This window comes from Halictus rubicundus, chromosome 6, assembly GCF_050948215.1.
Source record: "Halictus rubicundus isolate RS-2024b chromosome 6, iyHalRubi1_principal, whole genome shotgun sequence".
Taxonomy (NCBI): domain Eukaryota; kingdom Metazoa; phylum Arthropoda; class Insecta; order Hymenoptera; family Halictidae; genus Halictus; species Halictus rubicundus.
In genome coordinates, this window is record NC_135154.1 from 552,251 (window position 1) to 559,628 (window position 7,378).

Sequence of the window (7,378 nt, forward strand, 5' to 3'; positions counted from 1 at the left end):
GTCTCGTCTCATTGGACAAGATATAGATACGCCATCGCATTCCTGCCAGGGAACCTTCCATCTAACCATGTTTAGACCATTATGGACAAGAATTTAGGAGTTTTCCATATACATACATTTTTTCGCTAGCGACCCTTACTTCAGAATGTCTAAAGAATATCCAGCAATTTTATGAACCTAAAATAATGAATAGTACAATAAATAGTTTTGCGGCTCCGCGAATTAAAAAACGAAATTTCAAAGAGAAAGATGAAGAAACGTAAAATAGAGCCATATTTCTTCAAATTTTTTCACACTTGAACCAGTGGTAAAATTTGCAAAACAAAGATATTTCTAATATTTGTTAATTAAGAAATGACATTCACCAAGTAAAAAATAAATTATTTGAGAACAGCAGTCTTTTGTGATAACCCGGCTCAACCCCCGCCTCCCATTTTCTCTTGGACCACAACATACTTCAATGTCATCAAAATTCGAGACATAGTCCCCAAAAAATGATCGAATTCACATGGAATGATCCCCTTCCTAATGTGGATATTTCCTTAAAAAAAAATAACAACTATTCTCGTTTTTACAATATATGTATATATAATTTACATACAATACAAGGATGTATGATGTTTCACCAAGGGGCAGGAAGGTTTCCTATTTCCATGGTATTGTAAAGGGGAGATACCGATAGTTTACCTAAGGAACCGTGAAGGCCCTAAAAACATTTTTTTCGTGCCATGCACAGCAGGGAACTGTCAACGCGCTCCCGAAAGGCCTTCTGGAAATGGTCAAACGCTCGAGATAATGACCCAACCGGGGCGAGCAGAAATATAGTTTGGAACACTGAAGCCCCGTCGACTCAAACCCTACACCCTGGTTTCGAATCTAGCGGCCAAAGGTCCCCGGTCCCGTCCCGGTCTTGTGTGGGCCGACCTTTACACGCTCGGTGGCCGTCTCCCCACCTTGCCGCAGTCCGGCGGTCCGCAGTGCCGTATGCACAGGGACTCATACGGGAGACATTGTAACCCTCAACAAAAACATACCCAGACGCCTTGTTTTGGGTCACTGATGATGGGACCAACAGAGTTGGGTATTATTTAGATAAAAAATTATTTAAATAACGATCTGAATAAAAGATACTTTATCTTTATTCGTTATTCGAAGGTTCGAATAAAAAAAGTATCTTTATACGACGAAAATCGAATAAATAATTTTATTCGACGAGAATTTATCCGAAGAATAAAGATAATTTTTTTTATTCAAAGCGGATTTATTCAAACTTCGAATAATTTTTTCATCTTATATCTGTATCTTTTATTCGAAGGCTTCGAATAAATCTTCGAATAACTTTTGCCAGCCCGAATATGTAAACGGCGACGAGGTCCGACGAGCGCCGAACTTCAAAGACCCAGTGACGGAGGATTTCATCCGGACTCTGTGGATGAGTAGGCTACCCGTCGCCATGCAATCGGTGCTGGCCACACAAGATGGCGTCGAGCTCGAGAAAGTGGCGGCCCTGGCGGACCGGATCAGCGAGGTCACGCCGGCGCAGATCCACCCAGCAGCGGCGGCAAACAATGTCGCAGCACTCGGCGACATCAACGCCCTCGTTGAGCAAATTGCCGCACTCGTGACCACCAAGCTGGAGGGCAGAGGGCGCCAACCAAGGAGCAGCACGCCCAGCAGCCGGTACCGTAGACGTTCCCGATCGAAGTCCAAGGCCGAATCTCGCCCCAGCGGCATCTGCTGGTATCACGGGCGATTCGGAGACAAGGCGACAAAGTGCACGAAGCCGTGTACTTTCCAGTCGGGAAACGACCTACAGAGTCGCTGATGGCGACAAGCGGCCCTGAGAGGACAGCACGTCGCCTCTTCGTAACCGACGCGACGACAAAGACCCAGTACCTGGTCGATACCGGGGCTGAGGTCAGCGTGTTCCCGCGGAAAAAAGTGACCGGTGCGCGAACGAAATCGAGCTACCTGCTGACCGCGGCGAACGGTTCACTAATTAACACTTACGGGCACGTAGTGATTAGTGTAGATTTAGGATTACGCCCGGTATTCCCGTGGACGTTTGTTATCGCAGACATTTCGCGACCCATTATTGGTGCGGACTTTTTAGCCCGATTCGGTCTCCTGCCGGACGTTCAGGACCGTCGGTTGATCGACAAAATCACCGGCCTATCGGTAACCGGAACAATACCGACCGGCACGGTCGAATCGGCTCAATGCGTGGCACCAGTGCGGTATACGCGCTGCTAAAACAATTCCAGGGTATTACGCGTCCCTCAGTGTGTGGCAGTGCTGTGAAACACGATGTGAAGCATCACATCGTGACGACACCGGGACCTCCCGTATCGCAGCGACCGCGGCGTCTCACGACGGACCGGCTGAAGGCGGCGAAGCGGGAATTCGAGTATATGCTGCAACAGGGCATCACTCGTCCGTCAAAAAGTGCCTGGGCATCGCCGTTACACCTGGTGCCCAAAAAGAATAGTGAGTGGCGTCCGTGCGGGGACTATCGCGCGTTGAACGCTAGGACGGTACCCGACGCGTACCCAGTGCCGCACATTCAAGACTTCGCTCAGAGTTTGCACGGGAAAACGGTATTTTCGAAAATAGACCTAGTGCGCGCGTACCATCAGATCCCGGTCGCGGAAGCAGACATTCATAAGACCGCGATCACTACGCCGTTCGGGTTATTCGAATTCCCGGTGATGACTTTTGGACTGCGTAACGCCGCGCAAACGTTCCAACGTTTTATGGACGAGGTAGTGCGCGGGTTAGACTTTGTGTACGTTTACATTGACGACGTGCTGGTGGCGTCGGACTCAAAAGAGCAACACCTCGGACACTTGGAACAATTGTTCCAGAGGTTCGGCAAGTTCGGGGTAGTGATAAATTCGGCAAAGTGCGAATTTAGCGTCCCGGAGGTGCCTTTCCTCGGGTTCACGGTCGGCAAAGCAGGGATTTGCCCGTTGGCCGATAAGGTGGAGGCCATCACTCGTTACCCCAAGCCGGTAAACCAAGCCGAACTCAGCAGGTTCCTGGGCATGGTAAACTTTTACCGGCGGTGCATCCCTGGGGCGGCGAACATCCAAGCTCCACTCGTGGCTTGCCTGACATCAGGCAAGAAGAGCGAGCCCGTGGAGTGGACACCGGAGGCAGACGCGGCGTTCACGAGGACGAAGGCGGCTTTGGCAGCTGCAACCACACTAGTGCATCCGTCAGCCAAGGCCAAACTGGTCATGATGGTGGATGCCTCGGACATCGCGTTGGGAGCAGTGCTGCAGCAGTTCCGGCAAGGTACCTGGGAACCGCTTGCTTTCTTTTCTAGGAAGCTGAACCCGGCGCAGCGGAACTACAGCGCGTACGACCGAGAGCTGCTGGCAATGTACGCGGCGGTGAAATATTTCCGCCACGCGGTGGAAGGCAGGAATTTCACCATTTTTACCGACCACAAGCCGCTGACCTTCGCCCTCAGCCAGAAGCCGGAGAAATGCACACCCATTCAGTTCCGCTACCTGAACTACATCGCACAATTCACCACAGATGTGCAGCACGTCAAGGGCGCAGAGAACACCACCGCCGATACCCTATCGCGCATCGAGGAAGTGGTTGCACCGGTGGATTTTCACGAGCTCGCCGACGCGCAAGGTTCGGACGCCGAGCTGCAGCGGTTGATGGCAGACCCCCGAGGCCTGGTCATCAAGAAGATCCGCCTCCAGCAGCCCAGCGTGGACGTGTACTGCGACATTTCCACCGGCCAGGCACGCCCGCTCGTGCCAGCAGCTTTTCGCAGAGCCATCTTTAACAGCCTACACGGTCTGGCACACGCCGGACCCAAGGCAACCGTGAGGCTGGTCACGCAGCGCTTCGTCTGGCCGTCCGTCAAGAAGGATTGCCGCACCTGGGCGCAGACGTGCATGCGGTGCCAACGGGCGAAGATTTCACGACACGTGTCGACGCCGGTCGGGGAGTTCACAGCTCCCACCGCGCGTTTCGACCACATTCACGTGGACATCGTCGGACCACTGCCGCATTCCAGGGGCTACACGCACTGCGTGACCGCCATCGACCGCTTCTCCAGATGGCCGGAGGCGTTTCCAGTGGCTGACATCAGCGCGGAGACCGTCGCGCGAACGCTGTTCGCGGGCTGGATTTCGCGCTACGGCGTTCCACTGAGGATAACGACGGACCAGGGTCGGCAGTTCGAGTCCGTGCTATTCAAGACATGGGCACGAACGCTGGGAGCGGAACACCATCGAACGACAGCTTACCACCCACAGGCCAACGGGGCCGTAGAACGTCTTCATCGGCAGCTGAAAGCGGCCATCATGTGCCGCCAGGAGGAAACCTGGTCGGAGGCGCTTCCGGCAGTCCTGCTCGGCATCCGGGCAGCAGTCAAAGAGGACAGCGGGACGACACCAGCAGAAGTGGTCTACGGGGAGACTCTGCGTCTACCCGGCGACCTGATTGCGGGCAACGACCAGGTGGGGCTATCCGTCTTCGTGGAGCAGCTGCGAGACCACATGAAGTCGCTTAAGCCGGCTCCGAAGTCGCATCACGGTCATCGACGGGTGTTCGTGTTCAAAGACCTCGACACGGCATCGCACGTGTTGGTGCGTCGCGACGCGGTTAAAAAACCGCTACAACCACCGTACGAGGGACCATATTTAGTTTTAAGCCGCAGTGATAAGAACTTTGTACTTAGAATAGGACAACGCGACGTAAACGTTAGCAAGGACAGGCTTAAGCCAGCGTTTCTGGTCAGCGAGAACTAGTGGTACCGAACCATCATGTGCAATACCAGCTAGAGCCTCCCAAAGACAGAGCAATTTTCCTGTCTACCGATAAATATTATGTTTACATCTAAGTTCTTGTTCCTGCAAAGTTTAAATAGTCGTTTGTATATATTTCGTAGTTATAGCACCGTGGATTTATGTATATATGTTATATTTTGTTTTTATATATATAGCGCGATATGACTTGGTTAGAGGGCGTGCATGTGTGTGGAAGGTGTGAGATATAGTGTAAGAAAGTTTGCGTTTAATACAGGGAGGTGTTGTTTAAATAGGTAAATATTAGGGTAGGTAGGATTTAGAGATTGAGCAGTTAGAGTGCGAATAAAGATTTCGAAACAAACGGTAAGTTAAGCGAAGCCAGAGCGGTAGTAAAGAGGCAGAGAGGATTGAGGTTAGGACGCGCGACAACGTGACAGGTAAGGCCGGTCGGTAAAGAAGGCAGCACAGAGAAAAAAAAGTGAAAGAGAAAGAGTAAAAGTGAGTGGTAAAGAAGGTCGGTAAGGAAGGCAGCGCAGGAGAAGAAAGAAAAGTGAAACGGAAACGGAAAGGGAAAAGATATGGAAACTGGAGAAGGAGGGGTGAGGAAATTTGGGGAAAAGGAAGAAGACCCAGGCAGGGAAAAGAAAACAGGAGACAAGACAGACGAGATACAGAAAATAGAGAAGAGAAAAAGGGATAGAGCCATGGGAGAAAACCACAGTATTAGAAAGATAACTGAATTATGGGGGAAAGGAAATCATAAAGAGCCAGAAAAGGAAGATAACGAGGAGAATCAGGCTATAAAAAGGATAGACTTGAAAAAAACACCACAGAAGGAAATAGAAAAAGGGGAGGGAGAACAAACACAAGGAATGATGAATATAATAGTGATGAGAATGGAGAGCCTGAAAAATGAAATAATACAAGGAAGAGAAGGAGTGGAAAAAGAAATCAAGAAGGAGATAAAGGGTCTAGCCAACAGAATAGAAGCAATGGAATGCAGCTGGAAAAATAAGGAAGAAGATATATGTATGAAGATGGAGGAAATGCTGAAAAAATGGGAGGAACAAGAGCGGGAAGAAAGGCAGAGAAGGGAAAAAAGGAAAGGCAGAATTCATGGGGGAAGTCTTAAGAAGAGTGGAAGAAAGGATAGAGAAAGTGGCAGAACAGGGAAAGGAATGTAAATCAAAGAACGAGAACGCGACGACGTGGGAAGAAATAAAGAAAATTAAAAGGAAAATGTCAGAGCAAGATAGGAGAGCAAGGAAAAATAACGTAGTCATTACAGGGTTAAAAGTAAGGGAGGAGGATGTAAAGGAAGGAGTCGAAACATATTTGAAAGAAGAATTTCAGATAGAAGGAGGGGTGAATACAGTGGAGTCCAGAGGAAAAGAGGAGCCCAAAATTCTAATAGTGGAAATGAAAAACTGGGAGATAAAACAGGAGATAATGATGAAGAAGAAGAGTAAGATAAGAAACAAGAAAATATACATAGACCACGACCTGACGGAAGAGGAGAGGAAGGTGCAGAGTATGATAAGAAACAGAGCAAGGAAGGAAAGAGAAGAGGGGAGGATAGTGAAGGTAGGTTACAGGAAGATCTGCATTCAGGGAAAATGGTATAGTTGGAACGAGGAGAGGGAGGAGCTACAGGAGAGCAAGGTTTTTCGAGAATAGCATTACGGGTAGAAAAAGGTAGGCTTGGAAAAGGGGAGGGAAAAGAGAAGAATGGCAAAATAAGTAGAAACAAACAAAACACAGAAACGTGGCAACGCAGGAAGGGAGAGGAGACAGAATATAGGAAAACGAAGACAAAGGTACAGAGAATAACAAAGGGAAAATTTTATTCTGGAACGTAGCAGGTATAGTCAAAAAGGATAGAGAATTTTGGAAATTTGTGCAAGGATTTGACTACGTAGGATTACTAGAAACCTGGGTGGATCAGAGAAAATGGGAAACACTAAGGAAAAATCTGCCAAAAGGGTACGAATGGAAGTGTCAAGCGGCGATTAAGGAAAAAAAGAAGGGGAGGCCGCAGGGGGGGGGATCCCCCCGGGGGGGATAATAACAGGAGTAAGAGAGTGTGGGAAGACATTGGAGGTGAATGATAAAGTACAGGGCCTGGTAGGAAGGAAAATAGGTGTGGGAGAGGAAATATGGAATGTATGGGCGGTGTATAGCAACCAGGAGATGGACAGAATAGCAAAAGCGGTAGAAGAACAAGTGGATCAAACAGCAGGCGAAGTGGTTATTATGGGCGGGGACTTCAATGCGAGGATAGGAGAACAGGGAAGTTTATATAATGGAGAGTGGGAAGAAGAGCAAGAAAGGAGGAAATCGAAAGACAAGGTGAAAAACGGACAGGGAGAAAAAATGTTACGAATGACAGAAGAAAGAGGGTTACATATTTCGAATGGGAATAAAAGAGGCGATAAAGGGGGAGAGCTCACCTATATAGACAGGAAAGGGGTGTCGGTTGTCGATTATGTAGTAGCCAACTCAAAAGGGTGGGATAGGATAGAAAAACTGGTGGTAGGAAGTAGGACGGAGTCCGACCACCTTCCGCTAGAAGTAGAGGTTACAGCAGGAGGAGGAAAGTATCG